Below are 22,351 nucleotides of genomic sequence, written 5' to 3' on the forward strand. Positions count from 1 at the left end.
CTGTACATAGTGCCTGCTGTCATACACTTCTCTCCTGTGCTTAGTGCCCACTGTCGCACCCTCCACACTCCTCTCCTGTACATACTGCTCACTGTCATACCCTCCACACTCCTCTCCTATACATAGTCTTCACTGTCATACCCTCCACACTCCTCTCCTATACATAGAGCCCACTATCATACCGTCTACATTCCTCTCCTGTACATACTGCCCACTGTCATACCCTCCACACTCCTCTCCTGTACATACTGCCCCATCATACCCTCCACACTTCTCTCTGGTACGTACTACCCTCTGTCATACCCCCTCACTCTTCCTGTACATACTGCCTATTGTCATACCCTTCACACTCCTCTCCTGTACATAGTGCTTTTTTCCGTACCCTTTGTACTCCTCTCCTGTACATAGTGCCCACTGTTAGACCCTCCACATTCCTCTCCCTCACCTGCACATACTTCCCACTTATATACCGTCCATACTCCTCCCTTATGTCGCTTACCCACAAAAACAGTTCTTTAAAATTATACTGAATATCCTCAATGTTACCAGCTCTAGAATGGACACACTTTTGTTAGTTCAACTAAAGGAAATCTCAGTTCTCATATTTGTTCTGCCCCTCTATTAGTACTCATTTAATTTTGTGATTACTACTATGATGTATAGAGGAACATCGGGGATCTCAGCTACTCTAAATATAGCACTTATATAAAAAAGTGGCCCTGAAAATATTTTTTAAATGTTGGCAACTGTGCACTTAGGCACTGCCCAAGGGCCACCGTCCACCGGGTCAGTAGGGGGCCCCATGAGAGGCTCCTGGGATCCTGTGATAATAAAGCGGTAGTAAACTTTCCTGACATTACTACTTTTTAGAGGCCCTGGGGTAGGTTATGCCACAACGTACAAGTATGCACAGCATATTAGCACATTAGTGTACACTCAATTTTCAGACTGAGCCCTCCAGTGCTGCGATGAATCAGGCGGGGCCTGGACACTTCCATCTTCACCCTGTCTTCCTTCTGGGTTCTGTGCCTTTGGTCACTTGCCTTGGCTGGGCTGCGTTCATGTCATTCCCACGCATTTATTTATTATTTATTACACCCCATTCACACCTCCGCGACAAAACGCCCGACGCCGGCCGCTCGTGCCGCTGGAGGGGAGAATTCCCATTGCTGTCTATGAGATGGTTCACATCTCATAGACGCCGTACACCTGCGGCATGAAAAAAAGTCCCGGACCCTTTTTTTCAGGCGGCATTGGCGTTCGGCCATACAAAGCAATAGGAAGGATTTGTAAAAAAAAAGTTACACTATTCGCGGCAAAATACGCCGCGTACGCGGCGTTACTTGTCGCGGAGGTGTGAATGCAGCCTAAAAGGCCCCACCAAAATCCTCAGCACCAGGCCCATGATGTTCTTAATCTGGCCCTGGGTGGGATGGACCCCTTCTTCTACACAGCCCAATTGACCTGTTGTGCAACTTGCTGCTTAAAATAAACCTTTCTATTCCCCAAGAAGATAAATGTTGTCATGCTTTCATAACTTGCTCCAAAAGCTGTGTAAGTGCATGTCTTTTTCTATAAAACATTCAGTCTAAAAAGCCTAAACAGCCCTGCTTTGGATATACAAATTTCAACATTTTGTAAAAAGTCAACAGCTAAGTCCTCAAAAATACATTTAATTAGTCACTCTCGAAATTCGTTTTGATTTATTTTGTTTCATTAAATTAGTCCGAAAATCATAATTAAATAAAGACAAATCTGTCAATTGAAGGCTTATGGTGTTTGTCGGATGTTCTTAGAAGGTTCGCCGAAGCAGCTAAACTGTACGATGCCATGATCATACATTTCTGGTCGAATGCTCCGCCCACAAGCTATAGTAGAATTCTAATGTTGTTTGACTAGAAATAATTATAATTATTAATTATTATTACTACTATGTTTCCCCAAAAATAAGCCCAGGTCTCATATTAATTTTGTCAGCCAAAAACACACTAGGGCTTATTTTGGCGGTTCGGCTTGCCATGCAATGTGCTATCTTCCCAGTGGTTGTAAAATGACAGAATCCACTCTATCACAGGATCACATAAAAAAAATGTGTGCGTTTCTGCAATGCAACAGTGCAAATACCTTCTTCCATAGCCTGCCTGAGCCTGTCTGAGCTGTCTTCACCGAGCACTGCAGAGGAAGCCATCTTCACAGACTACGATTAGGTCCGCCCCAAGCTGTCCTTCCTGCTCTGAGCAATGCAGGAAGGGGGGCCTAGATTACCCGCTGGAAGAAGAGGAGATCAGCTGAGCGCCAAGTGGCACCACACCAAACTAGGGCTTATTTTCAGGGTAGGGCTTATATTGCAGCCCTCCTGGAAAATTATGAGGGATATACGTGGTTATCAAAATCAGCCGAAAGGTCCAGAAGTAGGAGTACAGAATAGTGTCCATTGGTTTTAACTGTTAGTAAATCATTTGTTAGTTTTAGGTAAGCAGTTTCTGTGGAGTGTTGACGGGAAAATTCAGACTGAAGGGGATCAAGAAGATTATTCTTAATGAGGTGGTCGCTCAGCCAGTTGTAGACTAGACATTCAAGGAGTTTGGAGAGAAAAGGGAGCAAAGAAACAGGGCATAGATTTTTAAGATTGGTGGGGTCCAAGGCTTTGTAAGTATGAGGGTGACTAGTGCATGTTTTAGAGAGTTGGGGAAGATGCCAGAAGAGCAGGAGAAATTAAAGAAATTAAAGATGTAGTGGAGGACAAAGTAGAGCATTAAAAGGTAGAGAAGAGCTGACAGTGACTGGATTAGAAGGTGTTAAAGTGGAAGTTCACCTAAAAATAAACTTTTAACATTGCATTTAAGAGATTAATGACAATTAGAATCGGCTGTTTTTTAAAAAAAAAATATGTCCGTACATACCGTTTCCTAAATGTGTTCTCACCGCCGCTTCCGGGTATGATGGTCAGGGCTGGGCATTCCTATCTGATTGACAGGCATCCGACCGATGCCTGTCAATCAGATAAGAATCGCGTCACGAGATGCCGAAAGAAGCCGAACGTCGGTGCGCAGGCACCGTATAGAGCCGCACCGACGTTCGGCTTCTCTCGGCATCTCGTGATGCGCTGTATGCATCGGTCGGATGCCTGTCAATCAGTTAGGAACGCCCAGCCCCGACCATCATACCCGGAAGCAGCGGTGAGAACACATATAGGAAACGGTATGTACGGACGTATTTTTTTAAAAAAAACAGCCGATTCTAATTGTCATTAATCTCATAAATGCAATGTTAAAAGTTTCTTTTTAGGTGAACCTCCACTTTAATGAGATTGTTAAAATAGGTCTGCTTGGCAGTGTGGAGGCAAGAAATGTATTTTTGGAATGCAGATTTATACACCACAGACCCTCAAGAGTGCGGCTAAGTTTTTGGAAATTTTTGGTGTCATTACTCTATTCTCTCTCCCAAGAATATCAAGCTAGCAGGTTTGGGCTCAGGTGCCTGTCTGAAAGAGACTACAGTATTAGCTGGCATGTGTTGCTGTGGGTTTGTGTTGTTATGCATGATACCGCTCTTCTCCAGAGCACCATTATTCACAACACATGCACCTCTGCCTTGGGATCCTGTCACTGCAACCCCCCTTCCTTCTACTAGCTATGCAGAAGCTCAGTGTTACCTTCTGCCAGTAGAGTAATGTGTGGTGACCTGGTGGTGGGGCTTGTTCAGGCTCTTCTCTGTGCACATCTGTCATGCCCCCTCTCCTCTCTGTGCCGGTTATTCAGAACTAACTATGTATTTGTCTCCTCGTGGGCAGCATAGTCACACAGAAATGGGGGGGGGGGGGGTTGGGGCTGTTGACCACACTAGCCTAAAAATCAATGCACAGATCTGAAGGGGTCCCAATGCTATGTGCTATGAGTCCCCTGTGGAATAAAACAAGGTCTTTCAACTTCTAGTGGAACTTCTTATTTAATGATATGAAGGCTGGAAATCACTGTTAACACAAAAGCCACCCTAATTGGACACTTCTGCTGACAAAAATTACTCATTTTGGATGGAGTTCTGTAATAATTATTGCCGTGGAATTTAATTGGCTTGATATAAAAAAAAAATGCAAAATTGAGTCCAGTGGTAGGATGTTGAATAATGTTTCAGTTTTTGTTAACACATGTATCTGATGATGGCATAAGCCTCAGCACTCAGTTTTTGTGTTGCTGTAACCTTTTCAAAACCTTTCTATCTGCTCTGTATCATGATTCATACTTTTCTCTCTTTATAGTTTGGCATTCCCAGGTTACCTGCTTGTGTGCTGTTACCTCTGCTATAAGTAAAGGATTTACAGTCGAGGCTGTTAAATGATTATTATATGAGGTCTGTAGAGAAAACTCTGCTGCTGAATATGATTACAGGTGCATTCCCTCCTGTTTGATGACTCTTAAATATACCATGAAAGATGACTGTATTTTATTATTAGCATAGGCCAGACGGTGCCAGCTTTTGAAATACTAACTATTTTAAGTCGTATTTACATTAGTAATCCAGGAAATTATATTCCCGCAGAAGCAGCTATTGCAAGAATCAGCAACCCAAGATGAGATTGCTGCTCTCGCCAGCTGGAACTCCAGTTCCAAAGTCATTAAGTTGGTGTCATCCCAGCATGCATCATTGTGGGAATAGGCAAAATGTTTGGGTCCTGATACTAATGATACAAACCAATATATCAAGCTTGCAAACATCAGCAAGGCCAATTAACTGTCCCCAGAAATAAGATGTAGATTGTGCAACAGTCAGGCAAAAAGGAGCTTTTGGGCCAATTGTTTTAAATTCTGATATTTACCTTTCTATGAGTTGGATTCAGAGTTCTTGTCCAATTTACTGAGAAAAGCAAATTAGAAAAAAAATGAATGCATACATGTGTATATATAATAACTATACTGCAATTTACTTTAGCTTATTAGGGGTATGTGCATACTGTAGTGGTGCAGTCACTTAAAAATAGACTGCAGTAAACATAGTTTTGGGTGCATCTCTTGCTATGGTCAATGCTTGCAAACACATAAATGAGTAGATTATGATATCAATAAGATGTCAGAAACGATTTTTCTTTTGGTTAATTTCTTTGTTTGTATTACTTTGTCTTTTGACATTATGTTGCCTTTAAGGCCTCATGCAATCTGGACACTTTTATAGCTGCTGTTTTTGGCTTCAGACATTTTTTTCTCATGTAAAGTTTTGCTAGAAAGTTACTTAGAACCCCCAAAAATTATATATATTTTATAGCAGAGGCCCTAGAGAATAAAATGGGGGGGGGGGTAGCAATTGTTTATATCACACAGTATTTGTGCAACATTATTCAAACAGGTTTTGGAAAAAAATACACCTTGATGAATTTTAGTACAAACACTAAATAATACCCAATTGTTTGGCAAAACATATAAAAGATAATGTTACGCTAAGTAAATACATACCAAACAATCTTTAAAACTGTGTACACCCATGTTGCCAAACGATGGTACCTAAAAATCTCCTTAGGCAATGGTTTAATAACCGTTCAGGTTACCAGTTTAGAGTTACACAGGAGGTCTGGTGCTAGAAATATTGTTCTCACTCTGACATTCGTGGTGATGCCTGACATGTGTGATGCAATCGCCATTTACATTGTGTGTGGGACTGATGCGTATGTTCGCATTTGCTTGAAAATATAAATCATTGATCACTTTTATTGCTATCACAAGGGATGAACAACATTTTACTTTTCAGCATCGCCGGCTCTAAAAAAAAAGATATATCCCGTTCATCGCTGTAGCAATGACCGAGATATCACCCTTGCAGCAAGGGGTTAAGGTAAGTACCACAGGCCATAGATTTTTTGAATCTTGGACGGTTCAGCCGGGATAGACCTAGATTTAAACCATCTATGGTGTCAAGGCCTGGACTTGAACCTTTGCCCTCTGCTGTGTCTGGCAATGACTCGATGAGCTACCTGAGATGCTGGACAGCACCCTCTCTGATTCATTGGACAACCCTGCCTTGTTCCTTGACTTCTGCTGAACCTTGAACTCTTTGCTCCTCCCATGAACTTCATGATTTAAGCCATGTCTCCGCACGTCCTGTTTGACAGATTATTGTGCTCTCTTTAGCCAGTATCTTGCTCTCATCTTCCCTGCTGCCGTCCATATTTTTCTACCACTTATTATTGATCCTTGGCTTGTCCCTCGACTATGCTTCTGCCTATTCCCACCCTGCAACTACTCGTTATAGACCTTTGGCTCTTTTACTGAGTACGATTTTGTTTGATCCTTATCTGCTTATCTACTACTGGACCCCGGCTTGTTCACCTCCTGGTGGGGCAATACTGAGGACCGCGACCTTATACTAACATGCAGCAAAATCCATCTCCAATGTCAGGAGCTCTGGTGAACACCGGATAGTACTTAGACTCTGCACCTCAGGAGAGCCTGTGTCATTCACCAGAGTGACTGTCTTTGTACCCATCCTGCTGGTCAGTGGTAGTTGCGCAACTGCTATAGCCACTGGACTTCGAGCCTGACCCCTGATTGTGACATATGGGCAAGCTGATTGTACCCAAGTCGATCTATCGACAACCAGCACAACCAGCATGTCAGATTTTTACATGCAATGATTGCCATTATTGCAGTAATCACTGTGTTCTTGTCAGGGCTGGGCTTTTAGCAGCTCTCTTCTCAATGCTCAGTGATAATTGTCAGCACTTAGCATTGTTTCCACAGTGGCTCACCTGGTTATCATTACCTGCTCATCAGTTCTGCCTACAGCCAGCCCCTTCTGGCTATTTAAACTGCCTTTTTCATTCCTTCCGTGCCTTCGCCTGGTCAACATATCTGGAGTGTCTCTGCTGTGTTCCTGTGAAAGACTTTGCCCGACTGATGTCCCTTCTGGTTCTTAATCCTGTTTTTCTAACTCCAACTACACTGATTTTTGGTTTCCTGTTAACTGGCTCACCTGACTACCCATTTTGTCTTCCCATCCCTGGCTTATGTTTTGACTACGCTTACTGATCTGTACCATTTTTACCATTACATTAAAGGTGTGATTTTTACTGCTTTTTCTGTCTCAGTCTGATTCATGGTTCCTGACAGTTTTCCCACCAGGGACCACTATTCATGCTCCCCTGCTGGGAGAACACAATAGCTCCACGGGGGGCTTGACTCTGATGATGGGGGAGTCGAGCGATATTTTTTCCTGCAACCCATGGTTGCAGAAAAGAGAATTGCATCATCTATGGCCTGCTTTAATTTTCTATAACATACTTACTGATCTTCCTAGAAGCATGTATCCTTGTAACTTCCCGTGGGCTAAACTGAAATCATTAAACAATATTATCAGCCTTTTCAATCTTCCATAAACTACAAAGAAGCATGTACTAGAGATGAGGTGAACCAAAGGACAGCCTAAGGTAACAATGCTGCCCTTTCATATTGTATATACAGAGAATGAGCATTGTCACTCTAGGAAATGCAGCTATCACATCTAAGAACAGGTAAGCTGCAGTAAAACAAATTTTTGTGTTTGGGTTTAGATACACCTAAAGATGGGTTTAAACAGGATTAATGCTGTGTCTAACATAAATTGACACTTTGGGCTGGTGTGAGTAGGTGGAGGGGGCAAGGTAGTTGATATAAACAGTTTCTCCATTCTCTAGTTCGGGCATCACTAAATGGCGGCCCGCGGTCCGCATCCAGCCCGAGCTGCTGCTCTTTCCAGACCGCGGCGATTGCGCCATTTAGTCCCTGCTTTTGTCCCCAGCCTCCTCCGCTATTATTACCAGAGTAGAGGAGCGGACGGCGGGAGACGGGACAATTTTGGACTGGGGGCGGGACCAGAGAGGTAACTGCCTGTCATGTTAGATGGGAGGTGATTGGCTGCTAGGAGGCAGTCCTAGCAGCCAATCACAAGTTCGCCGAAAAGTCAACCCGGCAGCTCCCGCGCTTTCAGTTCATAATTGTCCTGCGTCCTGCTCTCCGCTCTTTGAAATGTAGGAGTGGAGAGAGAAGGGAGGAAAATGTATGAAAATGTCAAGGATGGGAAGCGGGGGCAGTGCTGTGTGTGTGTGTGGGAGGGGGGGTCATGTAAAGGGGGCAATACTGTGTGGGGGGATATATGATGGGGCAATACTGTGTGGGGGAGTGATATGTGATCGGCAGTACTGTGTGGGGGGGATATGTGATGGGGCAATACTGTGTGGGGGGATATGTGATGGGGCAATACTGTGTGGGGGGATATGTGATGGGCAAATACTGTGTGTGAAGGGGGTAATACTGTGTGGGGGGATATGTGAAGGGGGTAATACTGTGTGGGGGGGGATATGTGAAGAGGGGTAATACTGTGTGGGGGGATATGTGAAGGGGGTAATACTGTGTGGGGGGATATGTGATGGGACGATACTGTGTGGGGGGATATGTGAAGGGGGCAATACTGTGTGGGGGGATATGTGATGGGGCAATACTGTGTGGGGGATATGTGATGGAGCAATTCTGTGTGGGGGATATGTGATGGGGCAATACTGTGTGGGGGGATATGTGATGGGGCAATACTGTGTGGGTGGATATGTGAAGGGGGCAATGCTGTGTGGGGGGATATGTGAAGGGGGTAATACTGTGTGGGGGAATATGTGAAGGGAAGTAATACTGTGTGGGGGGATATGTGATGGGGCAATACTGTGTGGGGATATGTGATGGGGCAATACTGTGTGGGGGATATGTGATGGGGCAATACTGTGTGGGGGGATATGTGAAGGGGGGCAATACTGTGTGGGGTGATATGTGAAGGGGGTAATACTGTGTGGGGTGATATGTGAAGGGGGCAATACTGTGTGGGGTAATATGTGAAGGGGGCAATACTGTGTGGGGTGATTTGTAAAGGGGGGCAATACTGTGTGGGATGATATGTGAAGGGGGGTAATACTGTGTAGGGTGTGGTGGGGAAGATGTGAAGGGGACAAGCAGCTGCACACAAAATGAGGTGCTGCACAGAAAACGTGAAGGGGTACCATTGACTCTTAAATGCACTAAAATGCAAGGTGCAATTTTCTGCACATGGAAATTGCATGGTACAAACACATCATGCAGTTTCTATGTGGCTGCATTTTTAAAAAGATGCCAGGACCTTTTCCCAGCAGAAAACGCAGGCACAGTAGCCCATTCAAACAAATGGTGTGTCGTGCATGCACACTTGGACTGTGATGTAAAGAATCGAAGTAATCACACAAAACTGCGATGCGGACCTCGGCTAGAAGAAAATTTTACAAATCGGACCTCCATGAATTTTAATTCAATACCCCTGCTCTAGTTGAATGTAACAAACTTCCTTTACTTGCTCAATGTTTGTTACATTTGGTTTCAATTACAACTAACATCAGCTCCACAAATAGCAAAGACTTGCCTCGTTTTCATTGTAAGGTGCAGATCTATCAGCACATTAAATAAATGACTGATGACGCCATAAAGTATAAACTTTATTACAGCACTAAAACAATTGATATTTTAGTCATTGGTCTGGATCTTTTTTAAAACAGATTATACAAAAACATATGCCTATTCATGTATGTAAAATGACCAGCCTCATTTATCACAGTCTGAAATATAAGCTGTCTGTCTTGCCCCATAGCAACCAATTAGATTCTGCCTTACATTTTTCAAATGCAATTCTCCAGTGCATGTTTTAATCTGATTGGTTTCTAAGGGGCAGAACAACCCTACCCTGTATCGCTATCTATGTTTCTTAGCCATTCACAAGCTTTTTTACATAGTTATTGTAAAGATCATTTGAAAAGTTGGCATCTGGTACTAAATAACGATGCATTATGAATAAATATAAACTATGGCTATTAATCATCGAATAACATAACAAAATTCACATTTTGTTCAATATCAAGTCAGATATATAGTACTATATATATATATATATATATATATATATATATATACATATATGTACTGTTACACAAATGAATATCTATCCATCTATCTATCTATCTATCTATCTATCTATCTATCTATCTATCTATCTATCTATCTATCTATTTATCTATCTAATATATATATATATATATATATATATATATATATATATATATATATATATAGTGCCTTAACAAAGTATTCACGCCCCTTGACATTTTCTACATTTTGTCATATTACAACCAAAAACGTAAATGTATTTTATTGTGATTTTATGTGATAGACCAACACAAAGTGCCACATAATTGTGAAGTGGAAGGAAAATGATAAAGGGTTTTTAACATTTTTTACAAATAAATATGTGAAAAGTGTGGTGTGCATTTGTATTCAGCCCCCCGAGTCAATACTTTGTAGAACCTCCTTTCACTACAATTACAGCTGCAAGTCTTTTTGGGGATGTCTCTACCAGCTTTGCACATCTAGGGCCAGATTCTCAAAGGAGATACGACGGCATATCTCTGAGTCTGAGCAGTCGTATCTATGCGCCTGATTCATAGAATCAGTTACACATAGATTTCTATTAGATCCGACCGGCGTAAGTCTCTTACGCCGTCGGATCTTAACTGCATATTTACGCTGGCCGCTAGGGGCGGGTACGCTGATTTACGCCTAGAAATGTGTAAATCAGCTAGATGCAGACGCAGTACACATACGCCGTTTATGTTAGGCTTTTCCCGGGGTAAAGTTACCCCTGCTATATGGCGGTGTACATGCGGCGTACCAATGTTAAGTATGGACGTCGTTCCCGCGTCGAATTTTGAAAAATTTACGTAGTTTGCGTAAGTCGTCCGTGAATGGGGCTGGACGTCATTTACGTTCACGTCGAAACCAATACGTCCTTGCGGCGTACTTTGGAGCAATGCACACTGGGATATTCCATGGACGGCGCATGCGCCGCTTGTGAAAAACGTCAATCACGTCGGGTCATGGTTAATTTACATAACACACGCCCACCTCTTCACAATTTGAATTAGGCGGGCTTACGCCGGCCTATTTACGCTACGCCGCCGCAACTTTCTTTTGAGAATACGGCACTTGCCTGTAAAAGTTGCGGAGGCGTAACGTAAATAGGATATGTTACGCCGCACAAAGTTACGCGCATCTACGTGAATCCAGGCCCTAGAGTGTAAAATGTTTGCCCATTCTTCTTTGCAAAATAGCTCAAGCTCTGTCAGACTGGATGGAGAGCTTCTGTGAACAGCATTTTCAAGTCTTGCCACAGATTCTCAGTTGGATTTAGGTCTGAACTTTGACTAGGACATTCTAAAGCCTTGAACACATGATCGCATTTCCAACGGACAAATTTGTGGATTTTGTGCAAAGCGCGTTGGCTGTGAACTTGTTCTGCATACAGACGGCCAAACTTTTTTCAGCCAGCATACACAAAACTTTGTGTTTTTTTCAGCTCTTTAGCACTACCCTTGGGGCAACTTCTGCTAATGTTGTGCTATGGTTAGCATTGGTTCAGAGCATGCGTGTTTGTTCTTTGGATTTTTTTTCGACGGACTTGTGTACACACGATTGGAAAATCCGACAAGACACATTTGTCGTCGTAAAATTTTAAAGCGTGCTGTAAAACATTTGCTGTTGGAAATTCCGACAACAATTGTCCAATGGAGCGTACGAACGGTCGGATTTTCCGACAAAACACTGCCATTAGACATTTGTTGTCGGAAAATCTGATCATGTGTACGAGGCTTTACACATGAATATACTTTGATCTAAACAATTCCATTGTAGCTCTGGCTGTATGTTTAGGGTCGTTGTCCTGCTGGAAGGTGAACCTCCGCCCCAGTCTTTAGTCTTTTGAAACTCTAACAGGTTTTCTTCTAAGATTGCCCTGTATTTGGCTCCATTCATATTCCCATCAGCTTTGACCAGCTTCCCTGTTCCTGCTGAGGATGGTGTGTTCAGGGTGGTGTGCAGTATTTATTTTTTGCCACACATAGCCTTTTGCTTTTAGGCCAAAAAGTTAAATTTTCATCTCACTTGCTTCAACATGTTTGCTGTGTTCCCAACATGGCTTCTCGCAAACTGGACTTCTTTTGGCTCCTTTCAACAATGACTTTCTTCTTGCCACTCTTCCATAAAGATCAGATTTGTGGAGTGCACAGATTCTCCCACCTGAGCTGTGGATCTCTGCAGCTCCTCCAATTACAATGGGCCTCTTGGCTGCTTCTCTGATTAATGCTCTCCTTGCCTGGCCTGTCATTTTAGTTGGACAGCCATGTCTTGGTAGGTTTGCAGTTGTGCCATACTCCTTATATTTTTGGATGATGTATTGAACAGTGCTCCATCAGATGTTCAAAGCTTGGGATATTTTTGTTATAACCTAACCCTGCTTTTAACTTTTCCACAACTTTATCCCTAACAAACCTCTGATAGCTTCACAGAACAGCTGTATTTATACTGAGATTAAATTTCACACAGGTTTACTAATTAGGTAATTTCTGAAGGCAATTAGTTCCACTAGATTTTAGTTAGGGGCATCAGAGTAAAGGGGGCTGAATACGAAGTCATGCCACACTTTTCAGAGATTATTTGTAAAAAAAAATGAAAACCAGTTATCATATATTAATATACTGTATATATTTTCCTTTTACTTCACAATTATGTGCCACTTTGTTTTGGTCTATCATATAAAAGCATACACTAGTTGAAGTCTTTGTAGGCGAAACGCGTCAGTAGGATGAGTCCTTTCCATACCATTGTGCTTTTTTTTATTTTATGCTTTTGTGATCACAGAGGAGATTTTTTACTTGATGCAACACATCTTGCAATCTATGTAACCCTTTGTATTTCAAATTAGCCCGTACCCATACTTTATTTCACTATGTATAGGCTTTCTGTTGTTTTTTGATGGATGCTGTTAACCATAAGCCTACCAAAGAGTTCTGTGGTGGAAGGAGTTGTTTTACCATCTGGGACCTCCTTGCCATCCTAAGCCATATTCTCACGTCCAGGGTTGAGGTTGCCTGAGGTGGCTCCGGTGTGGAGGATGAATTGCACCATTTGCTATCCAGAGTTTTGATATCACATGCCTGATTGATGCTACTTTCTGGTAAGCGTATTTAATCTTTTCCTCTGGGTGGTGGATGCACACACGGTGGTGACTCCTTTAGTCCTACACTCCTGGATTCCTTCCCATCAATATAATGGATTAATGTTTTAATCACCAATGGGACTATACTATCAATGTTGATTTACAATTTGCACAGCGCACTTTATTTAGAAACACTATGAATCAGATGATGGTGTTAGAGGGCCAGATTCACATAGAATTGCGGCGGCGTAACGTATCACATTTACATTACACCGCCGCAAGTTTCACGGGCAAGTGCTTGATTCACAAAGCACTTGCCTGTAAACTTGCGGCGGCGTAGCGTAAATCCGTCCGACGCAAGCCCGCCTAATTCAAATGGGGCGTGTATCATTTAAATTAGGCACGTTCCCGCGCCGAACGTGCTGCGCACGCTCCGTTTTGAAATTACCCGCCGTGCTTTGCGCAAAATGACGTCGCACCAACGTAATTTTTTGAACGGCGACGTGCGTTACGTCCTTTCCTATTCACGGACGACTTACGCAAAAAAAAAAAAATTGAAATTCGACGCGGGAATGACGGCCATACTTTAACATGGCAAGTCTAAATTTAAGCCAAGAAATAGCAGCTGTAACTTTACGCCGGGAAAAGCCGACTAGCGACGATGTAAGAGAATGCGAAGACCGCACGTAACTTCGTGGATCGCCGTAAACGAGGAAAACGACGTGAACTCCACCCAGCGGGCGCCAAAGTATTACACCTACGATCCGAAGGCGTACGAAGCCGTACGCCTGTCGGATCTTGGTTTGAGAATTCAAACTAAAGATACGACGCGGCAAATTTGAAAGTACGCCAGAGTATTAGCAGATACTCCGGCGTACTTCTTCTGAGAATCTGGCCCAGAGTTTTTTGTAAATGCTAATCACTATTTAATTTGTATATCACAGTATGTTGATATGTCAATACTCAACATTTGACTCTTTTCACTTTATCATATAAAAACCCAATAAAATGCATTTATGTTTTTGGTTGTAACATGACAAAATGTGGAAAATTTCAAGGGGTGTGAAGGTGTTTTTCAAGGCACTGTGTGTATATATAAATAGATAAAAAGTGTAGCTATGTTTCTTTTGGTAAAAGCGTTTAGAAAAGGTAAATTTTATGTTCCAAAATTCTAAAATGTCACGTATAATGCACAGGAGATGGTCTACTTCAAGAACTGTCATTCTGTGACATTTTCACTGGAATGTTTGGAATAGTGGTGGATTACAACATGGGCAATCTAGGGCATAGTCCAGGGCCCAGAGGTGTAGGGGGCCTTAACCTTTCCAACTGAAAATCAGTTGTACAAATATCACCCACACAAGAGAGAAAATTAAGTTCAGGTGAAGACATTGGTGCATATCCCAACAGTTGAAGTCATAGGAAGGTGATGCCTCACCAAAATGAATTATATGCCACCCTACATATCTTTTATATAGCATGTCCTATGATTTATTTCATAATAAAGGCTTGTACACATTAAAAGTACAACAACACCCCTCTGATCAGTGTTTGTTTTCCAGTGAGCATGACAAGATGCTTTTATTTTTTTATGTTATGTAAAGTGGCAGAATATCTTGTGTGTTAATTAAGAATAACAAAAAAACTATTATTGATGCTTTCAGTGCTGAGGCACCATCAATATAATCAAAGTGAGGGCCAATACCTTTACTATTTGAAAAGGGGATCCAGGGTCCAAATACTTCTCATGATCCGCTTAATTTTCATCCTTTTATAAAATTATAAATAAGAAAAAACACTGCACAACTTTAACCAAAAGCTTACGCTCTATCTCAGCTAACTACATCTACCATAGAAGAGATTAAAGTGGCCACTGACTGATTAATTTTATTGACCATGCATCCTGTGCTTCTGGTGCCAGTCACATTTTGGCATTTGGACAGGTAAGCAGCAAGGCACCAGTTAGCTGGGTTTCCCTGAATGTCACCCCAACAAACCAACTTCAGCTGAAATCATGTGGCAAAATTTAGGCACATGAAAGGCCTCTAATGGGAGCCAAGTTTAAAGGATTCCAAACAAAGTGCTTATGAGAATAAGCAATGATTTTTTTTATCAGAATCTTGCTTTGTTTTGGCCATTGATGGTACTAGCTTAGTGTTAAGCCTCGTACACACGATAGGTTAACCAGAGGACAACGGTCTGAAGGACCGTTTTCATTGGTCCAAACCGATCGTGTGTAGGCCCCATAGGTTATTTAATCTTCGGTTAAAAAAATGTCAACTTGCTTTAAAATTTAACCGATGGATTGCTAACCGATAGGTCGTAAATCGTAATTATCATAAATCGTAAGTACGCACAACCATCGGTTAAAAATCCATGCATGCTCAGAATCAATTCGACGCATGCTTGGAAGCATTGAACTTAGTTTTTTTCACCACATCGTTGTGTTTTACGTCACCGCGTTCTGACACGATCGGTTTTTTAACTGATGGTGTGTACGCACGACGGACCATCAGTCAGCTTCATAGGTTAACCTAGGACAACGGTCCTTCAGACCGTTGTCCTCTGATTAACCTATGGTGTGTACGAGGCTTTAGGAGCATTGGTTTGTGTTAGGGTTTGGATCAGGGTTTCGGGCTTAGAATTACATTTCAACTCTACCCAAATGTTTTATGTTCATGAATTTTTTTATGATTTGGATAGAGCTAGAAGAATTAGAGACTCTGTGGGGTTTTTCATTTTTTGAGTCTTTAGTGGGCAGATATACCTTTCCTTCCTAAAAATCTGTCCAAAGAGGACAAAGACAAAAACATATAATAAGTACAATAGATAAGAAACTTCTGATTTGTGACTTCTTTTGTTATGTTTTGGCCACAACCAAAACTCTCTTTCCTTGTATGGTTGAGATTCTTCCCCACTCTAAAGTAAGTCCTTCAGGATCACCGCTGGAGAATCAGAGGACAGGGACCCCTGGCAGGTCACTTGGCAGAGCTCCTTTCCCATCCCAGCACTGTATAAAACTCCCCCCCCCCCCCACTAAACAGGGCTGAAATCACATTCCTTTACACACAGTCTATCAGTCTTCACAAGGTGTATCTGGCTTTTATGTTGCCCTTCTGATCTGTGAAATTATCTGGTCAGAACGGCAGTGTAGTTGCAGTAGGCAGATACACCCTGTACTGATCATGGCTAACTGGCTGTGTTGTAAAGGAATGTGATTTCAGTCCTGCAAAGGAGGAACAGTATAGAGTGCTGTAGAGGGAAAGGAGTGGAGCTCAGCAGCCGGGCATAGTATCTAGGGTGGAGGGGGTGGTCAGGGGGCTTTGGGGGGGTGGGTTCAACTTAGATATGGGAGAGCAAAGCTATGTGACACAAAATATGGAGCCTGCAGCCCTTCAGGGGTTCCCTGAGGGAGTGTTAAGGGATTTGTTTTAGCAATTTATGAAGGTTTCACTGTCAGTGTTGGCAGGAGTTGGGGAAAGGGTTATCTCCCAGAGGTGTACTTCTTTTCCCCAGTTGTCAGGGTAGTGGGGTAAGCGGACATCCCCGGGTGGGAAGGGGTAAAGAGAATCCCAGCTGGTGACTAGGAGACACTGAGCGGTGTCTTACCTTACCAGTGACATCGGTCCCATCGTGGCCATAGTACGGCACTCTCCTCCCCTTGCCTTGCTAAGCTCGGTTACCATTCCATGTTGCCAGCAAACAGCACAGACACTTCCACATCCTGGGCTGTTCTCATCTCGTGCTCCTCTCCATTCAAGAAATGCCTCACAGCTTCTCCCCAGCCAATGAGATTGGAGGGGTGTGGACTGTGAAAGCAAAGTAGAAGCTCAGTACTTCACTTCCCAGGCATTTCCCAACCATTGTCGGCTGTCTTCCGCATCTGGAGACCAGACCTGAGAGGCTTCAGAAAAAGTATATATATAGGGATTTTTGCTTTATTGGATTAGACAGATTAGTGTTAGAATGTGGCTGCAAATAGATTTAGGTTAGATCTAGATTTAGAGATTTTTGTTTTAGGCTGAACTTTCACTTTAAGTGTAGGGTAAAGGAATACAGTGAGGATGAGCTGAACTCCAAGTAGATAAAAACGCAAATATTCATGAAGGTATGTATTTATTACAAATTTAATAAGTGTATTTTTAAAGCAATTAGTGTAAATACTTGAAGGCAACTTGGTATTAGCCTCTAGCAATCACCTACTTTAGACTTGGAGAGGAAGAGGCAGCACAAAGAGCCAATCAGGTGTACCAAAGAGGTGAGATGTCAATAAGGAATGCTGACAGGAGCGAAGGACAGAGAAACAGAGCCTGCTTATTCTCATTTACTGTTCAGTCCCAGGTTGGAGGTAGGTTAAGAAGCCTAGTTGTATTATTTAAATGCAGTAGAGAAACGTAACATAGTTACACAGTTACACAGTTACACAATGTAGTTGGTAAGGATGAATAAAGACACCAGTCCATCCAGTTTAACCTGTGTGGGTGTAGATGTGTGAGTAGTTATTATTAGTAATGTTTAGTCAGTAATAATTCCCATATCCATGTATATTGTGTTCGCTAAGATGCTCATCTAACAGTATTTTGAAACTATATACACTCCCTGCTAACACCACTGTTTCTGAAAGTTAGTTTCACATCCTTACCACTCTGACAGTAAAGAACCCTCTAGGCAGTTTAAGATTAAACCGCTTCTCCTTTAATTTCAATGAGTGGCTGCGTGTCTTGTTAAGTTTCCTGAAACTGAATAGTTTTTTTCCTATACTAGAATCACCACTGAGGTATTTGTGTGAGGCCTTTGTATATCACTATCATATCTACTCTCAATCATCTCTTCCCCAGGGAGAATATGTTTAATGCTTGTAGTGCTTCCTCAGAACTGAGGTCCTCTAGTCCCCTTATTAGTTTTGTGTCCTTCTCTGGACTCGCTCCAGTTCCAACACATGCCTCCTGAGAATTGGTGAACTGAACTGGACAGCATACTCAAGATGTGGCCGGACCAGAGTCCTGTAGAGTGCTAGAATTATAGATGTATATTGAGTAAATGCCCTTTTTTATGCATGTTAATATTCTGCTTGCTTTGCTTGCTGCAGCTCGTCATTGCATCCTCTATGTCATTCGTGAAATAATTAAACAATTTAATAAAAAACAAAACTAAAAGTGAGTTCTCCAGGCTGGCTGGGCTGTCTGGCAGAAGAAGAATAAAACACTGGATGAAAAACACTGATAATAGCGTTTTTGTGGCGGCTTCTAGTAGTTGTTTAGTCGCTTTTAGAAGCTTTTAGGAGCAATAGCATTTTAATAGTGTTTTTACAGTATATGAAGAAAAATAAAAAAAAGCTCAATGTTTTAGCATTTTAGTAGCATTTTGTAGCGCTTAGAAACCTTTCAGGGTTTTTTTTCTGCCGGTAAAATGATCCCAAAAACTCTACAATAAAAAAAATTCTAATAGCCTAAAGTAGTGTGCATGGACACATAGGATAACATTATTTAGCTTCTAGTAGCAGAAAAAATGCTAATAACAGCTTCTAGGTGCTTAAAAAAACGCTAGTGTGCATGGAGCCTTAAAGTGCTAAAACTGAAGCTGAATGTTTTTACCTCCCAGCTAGCCAGCCAAACCAGCCAAACACCCCATACACCCCCCCCCCCGGCGCTCGCTCAATCGATCGCTGCTTCCCCTCCCCGTTTCTCGATCGCTGCATCACTCATCCGCCAGGCCCCCGCCAGCCCCACACATACCCCATCCAGGTCGCAGCTTTGGCAGCTTCCCCTCAATCAGGACTCAGAACTGCAAATCGTGTCTTAGGACTCTCGGCCAATCAGGTCTCAGGACCTGCTTCCTGATTGGCCGGAAGGAGAAACAGGAAGACATTAGCGAATATTAATTTGCTAATGTCACACACCTGATCCTTCAGACCTCTGACGAGGGAGCTGTGCATGCTCCGAAAAGCGATACCGCTCACCACCGTCACCTGATGTCACATCGGCTGCGTGCGTTCCAGCTTGGTTTCAGAACCTGGGCCGCCTCATCGCATCTTCAGTTCCTTGCCAAATCCACATCACCAGGGACTCTTCGCTCTCTCGCTCCCAGACAGATGAGGATTACAACAATCCGCATGAGGACAAATCATTATATGCCTATGACCTTAAAAGTGTTTTTAATCCCATCGTGCCTGTAATAAATCTTTTAACCACTGCACTTAGAGGCGCCTTTCTCTTTCCTTTATGACCCTGCCAGAGCTGCTTCTTCTCTACAAAGTGCTGCCGCCAGTGCCATCTCTCCATGCTACTAAGGACCAGATACCCGGATACCGGATATCCCCGGATACCCAGCCTCACCAGAGCACACTCATCTCTCCCTCTTTCCCTCTTAACCACTTGCCCACTGGGCACTTTTTCCCCCTTCCTGTCCAGGCCACTTTTCAGCTTTCAGCGCTATCACACTTTGAATGACAATTGCGCGGTCATGCAACACTCTACCCATATGGAATTTTAAAAATTTCTTTCACACAAATAGAGCATTCTTTTGGTAGTATTTAATCACCACTCAGTTTTGAATTTTTTGCTAAATAAACTAAAACATGTAAAAAAAAATTATATATGTTTTTAACATTTTGCTAACATGTAATTTTTCTCCTTTACTGATGTGCGCTGATGAGGCTGCACTGATGGGCACTGATAGGCTGCACTTATGGACAATAAAGGGCACTGATGAGGTGGCACTGATGGGCACTGTTGAGGCGGCAATGGTGGCACTGATGAGGAGGCATTGATGAGGCTGCACTAATAGGTGGTACTGGTAGGTGGCACTGATGGGCACTGATAGGTAGCACTGAAGAGCATTGATAGGCGGCAATGATAGGTGCCACTGATAGGTTCCACTGATGGCCACTGATAAGCAGCACTGATAGCTGACACTAATGAGGAGGCAATAATGGGCACTGATTGGCAACTTTGGTGGGCACTGATTGGCAGTACTAGTGGACACTGATAGGCTGCACCGATGGGCACTGAAAGTATGGACTGATAGGCACTGATATGTGACACTAATGATGAGGCACTGATGGGCACTGATTGGCAGCACTGATGGGCACTGATTGACAGCACTGGTGGGCACTGATTGGCATCACTAGTGGGCACTGATTGGCATCACTAGTGGGCACTGATAGGCAGCACTGTTGGGACTGATTATCAGTGTAGCTGTCCCTTTAGCACAAGTCAATTATCGGCTCTCCTCTCCTCACGCTGTTAGTGTGAGGAAATTAATGCTGATAATCAGCTTGTGTTTACATCATGATCAGCTGTGAGTGGACAAAGCTGGTTATGTGGAAAAGTGCAGCTGATTGGCTCTTTACCCTGATCTGTGATAAGATGTGCTTAGTGGACACAGTGATCACAAAGCGCGTCGCCTGTGTGCCGCAGCAGGTGCGATCACGGGAGGACATCACATGATGCCCTCCCAGAACAGGCAGGTCGTGCTGTAGCCATGATTCAGTTATAGCGCAGCTACAGGATTGTGTGTTTCTATTGATGCATACAGTGTAGAGAGACACAGTTTATTATCACTTTAAAATACACTTTAAGGCTTGAATGTAGGGGAGTAAATGTGAAGGGTCAGGTAAAGGTTAGAGGTCAGTGAATCTGGTGGAACACCATTTTTTCCCCACTTGATTTCAGCACTAAATCCTCTACTTCAAAATCTACCAGCTTTTGGTTCTAGATGCTGTTAACCAACACAGTGAAATGAACAGCATAGGTCTGCTATAATAACATCTGCAGATATACGTGTACAAATTTTAGAAGCTATGCAAAACTGAAGATAACCGAGATAAAGATGTTGCTCTGGGGAAGGTCATTTACTTTATTATGAAGTTTCAGATACATCTAATACATTTACAAAGCTGTAATAGTTTCACCTACTTAAATAAATATATTGATGTGTTGAGTTAAACAATGTCATCATTGAACAGTAATCGCCTTAAATTTGAGAGAAAACACTCAGGCAGTTCAGTACCTTGTTTAATACATGTTTTAATGTTACCTTTTAATGTTGCATAAAACCTTTTTTACAACTTGTTTATTGAACTGGTATATTCTTTTCCCTGCTGTATGAGCAAAAAGATGATGGTGCCTTATATGTAAGTATGCTTCAGGGAGACATTTTGCCCTATTACTCAATATGGCCTGCTTATACACAGAAATTCAGTAAATAGTAAATAAATAGAAGAAGCACTTCATTTTTCACACAAGCTTAAGAGGATATACATGAAGCTCTTACACCAAATGATGAATCTCTTGCTAAAAGAATTTCAAGTACCTGTCTCAAGTGTTCTAGATATAACAAATTATTGTCAATCAAGCAGAAATACAATGTCAAAATGATCTGTAGGCTACTGCATTGCACAAATACTCATAGATAATTATAATTGGGCTGCAGAGCATTCTATAAACTTGTACAGCCAGCTTGGTTGAGCACAAACCCTTATGTGAATGTAGAGGGAAAGGGTGAAGGAACGATAGAAAGAATGGACACTGCTGGCATTGGCTTATTGGAAAATCAGGGAAGTGTGGGCAATATAAATGGGGGTAAGCTTTCTTAACCACTTAAGGACCGGACCAATATGCTGCTAAATGACCCAAGGGGTTGCGCGGTCGTGCGACATGGCTCCCAAACAAAATTGGCATCCTTTTATCCCCACAAATAGAGCTTTCTTTTGGTGGTATTTGATCACCTCTGCGGTTTTTATTTTTTGCGCCTTAAACAAAAATAGAGCGACAATTTTGAAAAAAATTCAATATTTTTTACTTTTTGCTATAATAAATATCCCCCAAAAACATATATAACATTTTTTTTCCTCAGTTTAGGCCGATACGTATTCTTCTACCTATTTTTGGTAAAAAAATCGCAATAAGCATTTATCGATTGGTTTGCGCAAAATTTATAGCGTCTACAAAATAGGGGATAGTTTTATTATTATTTTTTTTTTACTACTAATGGCGGCAATCAGTGATTTTTTTCGTGACTGCGACATTATGGCGGACACTTCGGACAATTTTGACACATTTTTGGGACCATTGTCATTTTCACAGCAAAAAATGCATTTAAATTGCATTGTTTATTGTGAAAATGACAGTTGCAGTTTGGGAGTTAACCACAGGGGGCGCTGTAGGAGTTAGGGTTCACCTAGTGTGTGTTTACAACTGTAGGGGGGTGTGGCTGTAGGTCTGACGTCATCGATCGAGTCTCCCTATAAAAGGGATCACTCGATCGATGCAGCCGCCACAGTGAAGCACGGGGAAGCCGTGTTTACATACGGCTCTCCCCCTTCTTCAGC

This window comes from Rana temporaria, chromosome 6 (assembly GCF_905171775.1).
Source record: "Rana temporaria chromosome 6, aRanTem1.1, whole genome shotgun sequence".
Lineage (NCBI taxonomy): Eukaryota > Metazoa > Chordata > Amphibia > Anura > Ranidae > Rana > Rana temporaria.